Genomic DNA, 12,164 nt, shown 5'->3' with positions numbered 1-12,164 from the left:
TTGGACCAGGCCTGTGATTTCCTTGACATAGGGAACTCCCAGGTGAGGAAATCCCCCCTAGCTCTGCAGGTGAATTGCCACTGTACAGTATAAAGTCAGCCTGGGCCACTGAGAGGTTTTGTGGCTTGTCTAGACTCGCCCCCTCAAGCCCCAGTCTTCCTAACTCCAATGCCAGCTCTCTCTTCTTGACTACAGCCTTACCTCTCAGGTGTAATGTTCCCTTAATATGTGTGAGTATATGTCAGATTGAGGAAATTGGGCCCTGGGCAAGAAAGGAATCAGCCCTAATGCTGATTTACCTTGCTTGACTTTGACTCCCATTTTATAGATGAGGAAACAGACCCAGGTTAAGTGACTTTCCCAAAGTACCATTGGCAACAAAGACCAAAAGTGGGATTTAACTCAATTTCCAGTGTTTTTTCAGAAGTAAAATACAACTTCCTGCAAAGTATAGAATTTTCCTATTATAGGACGGGAATTTTAACCTGAAAATATCCGTGTGGCCCTAGAGGCTGGTACAAGTTCCAAGGCTCAGTAGCTCCATTCTCATCTACCAACTACTGCTTAGCCCTGGGATAAAGGCAACTATCCACTTCCAACTGTCACCAGCCTCTGCTCCTGGGCCTTCTCATCTAGATTCTGCTCCCAGCCTAGTGCCCACTTCCCGTGCCTCCATCTTTTGGGACCAGGCCTTATGCCATATATCTGTCCCCCCATTTGCAAGGCTTTACCACCCCCCCGCCATCTGCTACCTTACCCAAAGAGAGGTTTACAGGTCACAGGATTTTAGAGCTGAAGAAGGCCTTAGAAACCATCGTCCTGAACACCCTCATTTGATAAAGTGAACTCACTTTAGGCCCTGAGCAGGAAATGAATCACCCAACTTCACAAAGCCAGGATTTGGACCCAATTTCAAATTTCAGAAACTTCAAATTCCAATGCCACCATTTTCCCCTCACATTAGGTTTGCTACACTGCCCACCCACGACATTGTAGTCACTCTGTGCCAGCCATGATCACATACCATTCCTAAACTGGGCCTCCCTTTCCTACTCTGCCCTCAATGCTAGTCTGCCTCTGGGAATCAATCCCCAGCTCCCTTCAATGCTCAGGCCATGGATGGCTTCCTCCAGGAAGCTTTTGCAGATTCCTCCTTCGATCCCCCAGTTTTCAGAGGTTTCTCCTTCCTCAATGATCATTCATGAACTTGATTTTGAGAAGACAGGATGGAGAGACTGTGCAGTGGAGGGGATGGAAAGCTGACCTTAGAGTTGGGAAGAACTGCATTCAGATTCTGCCTCCCATTCATTTGTGACCCAGGGCAAATCACTGCCCCCACCCCCACCCCTGCCCCCAGTCTGTCTGAACCTTCAGGTTGCAGAGAATGTGCAGAGTTGCATTAATAAAGGAACTTCCTCACCTCAATGCAGTCAGACATCAGATCCTTTTACTTGTTGGCACCTCCCTCTCCAACAGAAAGTATGTCCCTTGGAGGCTGCTGCTTGTTTTCTTTGTGGGTGACATATCGGCTAGAATTCTGAACCTAGAATCTAGAAGACCTAAGTTTGTGATCCTGGGCAAGTCATTTACACACATACTCTCTCTGTCTCTCTCTCTCTGTCTCTCCCTCTCCCTCCTTCTCTCTCTCTCTCCCCCTTCCTCCCCCTCCCTCCCTCTCCCTGTCTCTCTCTTTCCCTGTCTCTCTCTCTCTGCCTTAATTGTTTATCTGCTAAGTAAGCACAGTGCATCTCTCCTGGGGTTGTTGTGAGGATCGAATGAGATAGGCCATATACTCTGCAAACTTTACAAAGCACTCATGAATGATAGGTTATTATTATTTAAAAGCTTATTGAATTGGATCAGAATCTTAAGGGGACGGTTATTTTTTTCATATCCTACACACCCAGGTTAAGAGCAGTGACTGTTCTTAGCTGTCATAGATTGGAGCAGTATGGAGTCAGAGAGCCTGGGTTCAAATCCTACCCCTGATAGTGATTACTGGTGTCACAACCTTTCTGGGTCTCAGTTTCCTCAGTTGTAAAGATGGAGTTGAACTAGATGTCCCCTGAAGACCCTTCCAAGTTGAAATCTGCCATCCTATTTAATCTCTTGTAATTGCTCATAGCCCTGTGTTGACCGCACCTAGTTCTTGCCCCTCATGGAGACATGAATGGGCAGGCAGGGAAGGAACACATAGGTCAAGGGGAGGAGGGCACACATGTGTTACAGGATGGGAGGGGGCATGTTTTCGGAGGCCGGCAGGCTAAGCAGGAGAAGAGGTGAGGGCTTCACAGTCAGGCCAATCAGGGTGAGGAGCAGCCCTCCCCACTTCCCCCCATCCCTAGTTCCTTTCTGAACCATCCAGTGAGACTCCCCAAAGTAATGGCTGAGTCTGGTTGTTTCTAATAGTCACTAATGTAGACCACACTTCAGCTGTGCCTGAACAGGGTGAGCAAGGAAAGCTACTGACCTTAAGTATTTTCTCGGCCTCCCCTTGCAGTGATAACAATGCTGCTATTATTACATTTGTCTCACATTTGTCCCGTGCTTTTGGTTACATTTGAAGAGCTTTTTTTCCCTATCCCCAGAAGGGCAGGGCTTCCTCCTCATTATACAGATAAGGTCATGGAGGCCCAGAGAGCATGGGACTTACCCAGGGTCAGCGGGGGACTCAGTGATGGAACAACATCTCCTGACTTGCCCCTCCCATTAAATCAGGCAGCCTCACTCAAAAGAACTGAATTTGTTTTGCCTTTTCCCAAGCCAAGCATGGAAAATTAGACAAAGACTCCAGTCTCCTGATTCTTGGGTCCAGAATGGAGACAAAAATACCAGACTGCCTAGGGCAGCTGGGGTGGCTCTGATCAGAGCACGGGTGGAGGGTTGCTAAGGATTGTGGTAATAGGAGGTAATCCAGAGCTGTTACTCTGCCCAGCAAGGCTTCTAGATAGGAGATAAAGGGAATGAATCCAGAAGAAGTCTTCCAAGTCGATTGTCACTAGGGCATGCTTGCCAATTGCCAAGAGTCAAGGCAGTCACATCTCAGTGGGGCTCTTGTCCATGTCCTTCCAGAAATCCTCCATAGGGGGTCCACCCAGTATGCTGGGGACTTCCTGCTGCCCTGCCTTGCCAAACCAGCTACTGATCCGGGCCCAAAGATAAGACTGTCCTATGAACTCACATACACAACCCTACTTGCAGACATTACCATGAAGGGGACAGTGGGCTGCTCTACATCTCCCCTCAGAGTTCCTGTCATCCTGAGCTGGATGTAGGCTGCCTGAGCCGCTGCTTCCCTGGCTTCTGCTCTCCACTCCCTCTGGGTCCTTCGTGTCATCTCCATCCCTGCCATGTTCCCTTCCCCCTCCTCCTTTATTTGCGCCCTCAAGAACCCTCCTCCTAGTTAACAAGCTGTTCTTCATAGGAGACTTGTACTCCTCTCTCAGATGTTACTTTGTATACTTCTTGTATTTAATTTTCTATTGTTTCCCCCAATAGAAAGTAAGCTCTTCGAGGGCAGGGACTAATTTTTTTTTTGTCTCTGTATTCCCAGTTTCTGACACATATTAAGTGCATAAGAACTGTTTGACTGAATTCTTTGTCATGGATAGACAGCAGCTGTTCTGATAAAGATCTGGAGATGTTAGTGGGCTGCAAGCTCATTATGAGTCAGCAATTCAATACGGCAGTGAAAAAAGCTAGTGTGACCTTGGGCTCTCTTAAGAGGAGCAGAGTTTCCAGGAGTAGGGAGGTGATGGTCCCACTATCATCTGCCCCAGGCAGCACACCTCTGGAGTACTGTTTGGCTTCGGTCACTGGATTCAGTATAAGAAGGACGTTGCTAAACTGGGAAATGTATGAATGAGGGTAAACAAGATGGTGGCTGGCCTTGAGTGCATATTAAATCAAGATCTATTGAAAGAACTGGAGAAAAGAGGACCGAGGGGGAACATAACAGTCGTCTTTGATATGTGAAAGGCTGTCATATGGAGAAGTGATTAGACATGAGGAGGAATGGGTAGAAATTTCAAAGTGACCAAATTAGGCTTGTGTTAGGAAAAACTTCCTAATAAGGAGGACTTTCCAGAAGTGGAATAGGCCATCTTGAGAGGTGGTAGGTCTCCTCTTGCCTCCCAGAGGTCTTTAAGCAGAAACCACACAATTATTTGATGGGTATATTGGCAGGGGCATGCTTCTGAGGCAGCCACTGGGGGTCCCTCCCAGCTTTCCTCTGCTGTGATTCCTTGGGGTACCAGTACTCTTCATTGGGGGCTACTAATCTATCACCTCTCCCACCATCTGCTGATGCTGGACTCTGTGATAGAGGTGATGATCAATACCTGAGGACCAAGCTGGCTAAGTTCTGAGAAGGGAGGTCCTACAAATGGGTAGGATGCTTGGCTTGGGGTTGGGAAGACTTGAGTTCAAATCCTGTCTCAGATACTTACCAGTTATGTGGTCCTGGGCAAATCACTTAACTGCCCCCAGCCTCTGTTTCTTCATCTGTAAAATGAGAGAGTTGTACTCAGTGGTCTCTGGCATCCCTTCGAGCTCCAAATCTTTGATCCTATGAGTCTCATAGGCTCATCACCAAGTTGGTCCCAATGCTGCCCAAAGACCCTCCCCTGTAGAGGGCAGTTAAATCTGCATAGTGGAGGGACGGGACAACATGACGGATCCTTGAAGCGGAGGCATAATGGCTGGGCATTGGTTGGCTGATTGTTGTTCTTCATTTTGGAAGAGGACCAAATGGATGTCACTATGTGGGAGTCAAGTTACAGTGAGTTTGACTATGGCTGATCAGACCAATATGAGCCTGGAATGCTCCACTACAGGCCAGATACAAATAGTCCATGTGAACCTTTGGGGTGGATTCTCTAAATTTGCACGTTCCAAGTTCCTTTTGAACTACTTCAGTTCTGCTTTCCTCAGAGATGTGGGCACATCATGCTGGGTGGTCCTGTGCCAGTGTCTCCCATGTCACAAATCAATTCCAAAGTTCTTAAGAGAGACCTAAAACACCTGGCCGTGTAACCTTGAGCAAGTTACTTAACCCCAACTGCTTAGGGGAGGCCAGGTGGCTCAGCGAGTAAGAGCACAGGGTCCAGTGTCGGGATGACATGTGGATCGAATCTGGGCTCAGACACTTATTACCCACCCAGAAACACCTGGCTGTGTAACCTTGAGCAAGTTACTTAACCCCGATTGCTTAAAAAAAAAAAAAAAAGAGACCTGAAGAATGTCCTTGTATCACTTCTTCTGACCCCCATGTGAATGCTTGCCCTGTGTAAGTTCTCCATAAAATAGTCTTTTTGGCCAGTGGATGTTTGGCATGTCAACAATATGGCCAGCCCATTGGAGCTGCACTCTCTGAAGCAGAGTTTGAGTGCTTGGCAGTTTAGTTCACGTGAGGACCTCAGTGTCTGGTACCTTCTCCTGCTGGGTGATCTTCAGAATCTTCCCAAGACAATTCTGGTGGAAGCGATTCGTTTCCTGGTGGGGCGCTGGTAGGCTGTCTGGGTTTACAGTCAGACAGCAATGAGGTCAGCATCCCGGCTCTGCAGACCTTCAATCTGGTAGTCAGTCTAATATCTCTTCTCTCCCCCACTTTCTTTTGGAGCCTCCCAAACACTTGAGCTAGCTCTGGCAATGTCAACCTCATTATCGGTGTATACATCCCTGGAAGGTGCACTGCCAAGGGAAGTGGACTTATCCACAGCCTTCAGAACTTCTCCATTTGCTGTAACCGATGGTTCCACATATGGCTGGTGTGGTGGTGGCTGGTGGAACACCTGTGTTTTCTTGGTGTTAATTGTTAGGCCAAAATTAGCACAAGTAGCAGAGAATTGGTCCATACTTTGTTGCATCTCAGCTTCAGAGCCTGCATTGAGTGCACACTCATCTGCAAACAAAATATCATGTACCGACACTCCTTCCATTTTGGTCTTGGCTTGTAGCCTTTTCAAGTTTCAAGAAGCATAATAACAACCAGCTCAGTTCTCAAAGTGGATTTGTGATCTTCCTGAGGCATATATTCCCTCCAGGGTTGCAAACTGTAGCCCACCCTGTTTGATTCTTGTGTGTCCTGTCACAAAGAGACTACCCAACATAATGGCTTCCTAGTTCCATTCTCTTGACATTCTCTGGATACCAAGCTGTCCAGCTTATTATCCTCCACTCCCCCTACATGATCAGCCCATCTTTTTTTCCCCCTATTTATACTTTTTTTTTATGACACCCTCTACACCGCTCCTGTGGCCCTCTTTCTTGTTCATAACACACGCACGGTCTGCTAATTCCACCATGCATCTGATCCTAAAGGGCTAAATCAGTTGAAAAACAAGGGCTAGAATTAATCAAGGTTAAGCAGTAGGATTCCTGGGGCAAAGGTTTGTACCAGTCAAGGCCAGGTGTGTTTCAAAAGCCAAGGCCAGTCAGGACTATCTGTAGATGAGCACCAGGCCTGGGTGCCTAGCAGTGAGAGGAAGCTTCCAAGAGGAGCCAGGGAATCCTTGTGCATTCGGGAAGCTGTTGTACTGTGGGTGTGCTCATTCTTGTTTCTCTGGAACCTGTCTGTCTGGTCGGAGAAGCTCGCCAGGTTTCTGCTCATAGATGGTTTGTTTGAAGAAGGAGGCTTTGTTTGCCAGCAAAGGGGGGGGGGGGGGGGGGGGGCTGTGCAGGAAGGAGCCTGTGTGCATGCACACACACCCATAGTATCAGCACTAGGGATGTTCACCTTCCTAACTTGGACAACAAAGAGGGATCTCCTACCTCACTATCCCCAAACTGGATGCAGAACTATCTCCTTTTTTACTTTTTAGGAATTAGTTCCATAAGGTCAGGGTTCCCAGCACAAATTGTCACAAGCTAAAATTCCATTGCTCACAAACATATATATCAACTATCAACAAACATTTATTGAATGCTTACTGTGTTCAAGCACTAAAGCTGACAGACACAATTGGCAACTCTGCCTTCCATGGTACTCCAAAAAACAATAAGGCACCAATTGTGTTCCTTGGAGAAGACAAAAGCTTCCCAGGAAACTGATCTTCCCCTTCCCTGAAAGGGGGGAGACTTGCTACTATTTTTATTTTGCTAAAATTTCACCTTTGATGAATGGACTGTGAGAGGGTGCTGAGACAAGCCCCACACACTTACTGACACCCAGCCTTCAGACTCCAGAGATCCTCCTCCCCAGAGTAGCTTCCTTGGCGCAGGGGAAAGACAAAGAACACAGATTCAAATCCAAACTTTGCTACTAGACTACCTGTGTGACATGGGACAAGTCACTTCTTTCTGGGCCTTAGTTTCCTCATCTGTAAAATGAGGAGGTTGGACCAGATGCTTTTTAAAGATCCTCCAGTTCTAAATCTGTGACTGTTGGGGCTTCTCAGTTCCTGCTCCATAGGCCAACCCAGTGCTCTCCTCTGATTACAGAATGTGTTAACATTGGAGCTGCTTCCAGGCTGGGGCTATGCCCCTCCTCCATAGGAGTGGGAGGTAGGGGTCCTCCCAGGCTCTAAGCAGTAACAGCAGCAGGGTCTCATGATTCAGCTCCCTGTTGCTAAGCAGCTTTCATTAACAGGGAAGGTCTGCAGTGAGCGGCTCTGGGGAATGGGAAGGAGATGCTAATAAATGAAAAAGAGAAGCAGGTGCTAGGGAAGGTTTGCATCCCACCTTGGGTAATTGTGCTGAGAAGCAAGTTGTTGCCTCATGTTGGAAGACTTGGGCTCCTGGCTGTTTTTAGTCTTTCTCTCTTTTCTGTACAAGGATTCCTTCTCATGTTAGAGTTTCCTCCTTTCCAGCCACCCCTCCCCCCTGCTTTCCTCCCTGCACTGCTCAATGAATTAGTCATTTTCAGGGTGTCTCACGAATCTCACTCCTCAAAATCCCAGAATGCCAGAGCCAGAAGGGACCTAAGCAGCCACACATGGTCTGACCAATACCTGAAAAACAACCCTCACTACATTCTCCCCAACATGTGGCCATCTGACCTCTGCTTGAAGACCTGTCATGGCAGGGACTCCTCTGCCTATCAAGACAGCCATCCTCCTTGATGATGGCTCTAATAACCCAGAAGATTTTTCTGACCTTGAAACTAAATCTGCATCTTTGCAGCTTCCATTCACTGGCTCACAGTTCCATCCTCTGGCATCCAGGAAGGCCAAGTGGAATTCTTCCTTTTATATAACAGCCTTAACAATACTGGAAGATAGCTATCATCGCCCCACCCCCACCAACAACTCTCTTCTTCTCTAAGATAATAATCTCTAGTTCAATCAATGATCATATGGCAAGGACTCAAGGTCCTTTACCATTATCAGATTGAGATGATCAAGATGGGATGGAGGCTGCCAAAGACTATTCTTATCCTGGCTCCTCACCAAGCAATGCTATTCTTTTTTTTTTTTTAATTATTTATTTATTTGTTTTTAGTTTTCAACAGTCACTTCTATAAAATTTTGAGTTCCAAATTTTCTCCCCCTCCTTTCACTCCTCCCTCCCCCAAGATGACATGCAATCTGATAAAGGCTATACCTGTACAATTATATTAAACATATTTCTACTTTAGTAATGTTGTAAAGAAGAATTAGAACAAAAAGGAAAACCCATGAGAAAAAAGAAACAAAAAAGAGAAAATAGTATGCTTTGATCTGCATTCAAACTCCATAGTTCTTTCTCTGGATATGGATGGCATTTTCCATCGTGAGTCTTTTGGAATTGTCTTAGATCCTTTCATTGCTAAGAAGAGTTAAGTCTATCAAAGTCAGTCATCACACAATGTTGCTGTTACTCTGCTGCTGCTACTGCGTACAATGTTCTCCTGGTTCTGCTCACTTCACTCAGTATCAGTTCACGTAAGTCTTTCCAGGTTTTTCTGAAGTCCACCTGCTCCTCATTTCTTATGGAACAATAGTATTTCATTACATTCATATACATTCACAACTTGTTTAGCTATTCCTCAGTTGATGGGCATCCCCTCAATTTCCAATTCTTGGTTACCTCAAAAAGAGCTGATATAAAAATTTTTGTACTTGTGCAAGCCATATTAATCTTAAAGGACTTATTCTCAGGCCCCATGACTCTCAAATAGCAGGACTTACCTGGTAACCTCAAAGCACTCTGGAAACCAAGGCCGGTGAAGATGAAAGACTCCTTTCCTGTCCATTCTCAAACAGTTCACTGGCATCTGGAGCATGAGTTTTAAAAAAATTCTGGTCTAGATTAGATGAACTCTAAGTCCCATATATCTCCTAGATCTAGAGTAGCAAGAGACTATCTAATCCAACCCCTTTGTTTTACAGATGAGCAAACTGAGGCCTAGGAAGTTTAAGTGACTTGCCCAAGGTCGCACAAGTAGTAAATGTTAGAATGAGATTTTAACCAAGATTTTCTGCCTCTAGAACCAGTGCCCTTTCCACTATACTATATGAGGCTGGCAGTCTCCAGGTCCTCTATTGCTTGATATCAGTACAATTAGCTCTGCCAATAATTTATACTTTGTCCCCCAACACCCAGGATAATATTTCATTCTCAGTAGGTGTTTAATGATGACTGTTCAATGGATGGATGGATGGATTAGTTAATGAGGGGTTAGGAAATTCCAGCAAAGAACCTTCGCACTTCCCTGGCTGCCCAGAAACCAGGACCCTGGACAGCTCCCAGCCATCTACGTGGCAGCTGGAGAGAAGGAAGCAGCAGCCAGCCAGCCTGGCAGTCCCTCCCCAGCCTTTCTGGGGGCGGGCTGCTGGAGACACGATTACCTTGTCATGCAGGAAGCTTCAGACATAAATGCGTGGGAGGAAGGGTTGGGGGGGGGGGGATGTTGCTGCTGTTGATTGACCTTCATCTTCCATCAGGCTTTGTAAAAACTAGACAGTCAAAGATTTACGATCCCCTGAAAGCTCAGGCTCCCTTTCAACTCCTCACCTGCCACAATTTCAGCCTTTTTTCTCTCCAAGCAGGTCATGCTATGCTTCTCCTGGCCTGGTGGCCAGCATGCTGGCAGAAAGAAGAAGGTCAACTCACTGGGGGAGGGGGAGGGGGCCAGGATATTAGGCAATGAAGTCACCCTGCAACCACATACGGGGAAGGTAGTGAATAAGTGAATCTAGCCTATGCCTCCCTCTTGAGGGGCTGAAGCTTGAGACAGGACAGAACAGAGTCTGTGGCCAGAGGAAGGAATGGGATTGAGTGATAGTGCTTTGTGGGCTCTCAATTCATACTAGGAGAGAAACACCTTTGGCAACAGATCTGCCCTCCAAAAAGATGGTAAACCTTTCAAGAAACCTTGACCCTCTTGCTTAGTGGGAAAGAAGGAAGATGATTCTTTGAGCTAAGCTGCTCTGGTCTGAAGGAAAGCTGTTTACCAAGTTCTAGATGGCCAGATTCTAAGAAACAGGATTAAGTGGCCTTAATACACGCTTCCCCTAACCTTTGGCTCTTTGACATCATGGCCAGAAATATTTTAAGACTTGGCTTTTTACTTTGTAATGAGAGCAAAAATCTTGCATGGAGAATGTATGATGAAAGCATATGTGTGTGTATGTTTATTAACTGTATCAAGCCCATAAGCATGTGTGTGTGTACCCATTATATGGAAGGAGAGAGAGTGAGTGTCAAGTCTTATGAGAAATAACATGGCATGAGGAAGACTTGAATTCAGATTCTACCTCCAATTAATATTAGATGTGTGACCATGGACAAGTCACTGAACTTCTCATTATACTAGATAATTCTCTATGTCTGATTTTGTTGCTAAATCTGTGTTGGAAAAGAAAGTTTTTATATCATGAGTTCCCTTTACCAATGAAATCACAGGTTTAGACAAGGGAAACCAATCGAAAAACAAATAGGAGTATCAGTGTGCCTCCTACAGCCTGCATATCGCTATTTCCATCTGACTTCTGGCAAGCCACCCTCCTGCTTTGGGTCTTAGTTTCCTTATCTGTGATCTGAGGGGGCTGACCAAGATGACCACTATGATACCTTCCAGCTCCAGATCTGTGATCCTTTGACTCCATCATGACAGCAACCTCCTACACAGCTCCCATTACCTTTTAGTGCACTTTCTTGTTCAACCAAACCTGCCCAAAAGTAGGCCTTTCTTTCAAGCTTTTTTTAAATTCTTCCATCTCCCTTTTTTTCTTTTCTAAGAAAAAAAATTATATTGATAGCTTTTGCTTAAAATCCCTTTCATTTCAGTATATATTCCTTCCACTATCCAGAGAGCTGTCCTTTGTAACAAAGAATAAAGATGAATGAGAGGGAAAAAGCCAGTTGAGCAGATCTCACCCATTGATCAATAAATATCCATTTAATTGAACCACTGAATGTTAGCAGTGGAAGGCACTTCAGGGCCCACCTGGAGCAACCTGTGATTCAACAAGAATCTCCTCTACTATGTCCTGGACAAGTAGTCATCCAGCCTTTGCTTGAAACCCTCCAGTGCAAGCAGAAACTACAACTACCTTCCCATGGCGTCCATTCCATTCTTCAGTAAGTCCAACAACCTTAACTCTGGCTCTTAGCAACTTGTGTGCATTACCCTTGGTTCTGCCTTGGGTTTTTATTGTCTCTTTGGGGCAAGAAGTTACAAAAGATCCTGTTTGACTAGGTGGCTTGCTCAGTATGCTTTATCATTGGATTAACTCTTGCATATGGACCATAGAAGCTTGGAAGGAGATCCCAGAGGTCTTATAGTCCAACCCTTCGGTGAAGAAGGAAGGTCAGAGAGGTGAAGGCCAAGGTCACCCAGATAATGGCAGCACTGGGATTCAAATCCAAGGTCTCTCTACTTCCTAATCCATCAGGCTTGCACATGGCCTCCTAGTCAACTTTCAAGTGGTTTTTTTATTTATATGGAATCATAAAATATTAAAGCTGGAATCATAGACTTTCTGGTACAATTGTCTCAGTTTACAGGTTAAGACACTTAGGTCCAGAAAGAGGACATAGCCTACTATCCAGTAAATTAGCAAAAGAGCCAGCAATAAACCTATTTCCTGTGCCCAGTGCCCTTTTCCACTGTCCCATGTTGACATTCCATGCTTAACTCTTTATTTTTGTTTGTGTACAATAATATTGTTGTCTGCTTGTTCATCCTCTCTGTTCAGCTCCATTAATATTTAGGATTTATAAGCTCTAGAGGGGCAAGGCCA

General features: G+C 45.7%; 1 protein-coding gene across 5 annotated transcripts in view; it reads left to right on the top strand.

Annotated features, from left to right (window-relative positions):
- SGSM2 (small G protein signaling modulator 2) overlaps positions 1–12,164 on the top strand; it is a 75,135-nt gene that overhangs the window by 4,431 nt on the left and 58,540 nt on the right. The window lies entirely within an intron of this gene.

This window comes from Petaurus breviceps, unplaced genomic scaffold (assembly GCF_028583685.1).
Source record: "Petaurus breviceps papuanus isolate PSGF00001 unplaced genomic scaffold, PetGlider_PUasm1.0 186, whole genome shotgun sequence".
Classification (NCBI taxonomy): Eukaryota; Metazoa; Chordata; class Mammalia; order Diprotodontia; family Petauridae; genus Petaurus; species Petaurus breviceps.
The sequence above is the reverse complement of the archived record's forward strand: the minus strand, read 5'-3'. Positions and strand labels throughout refer to the sequence as shown.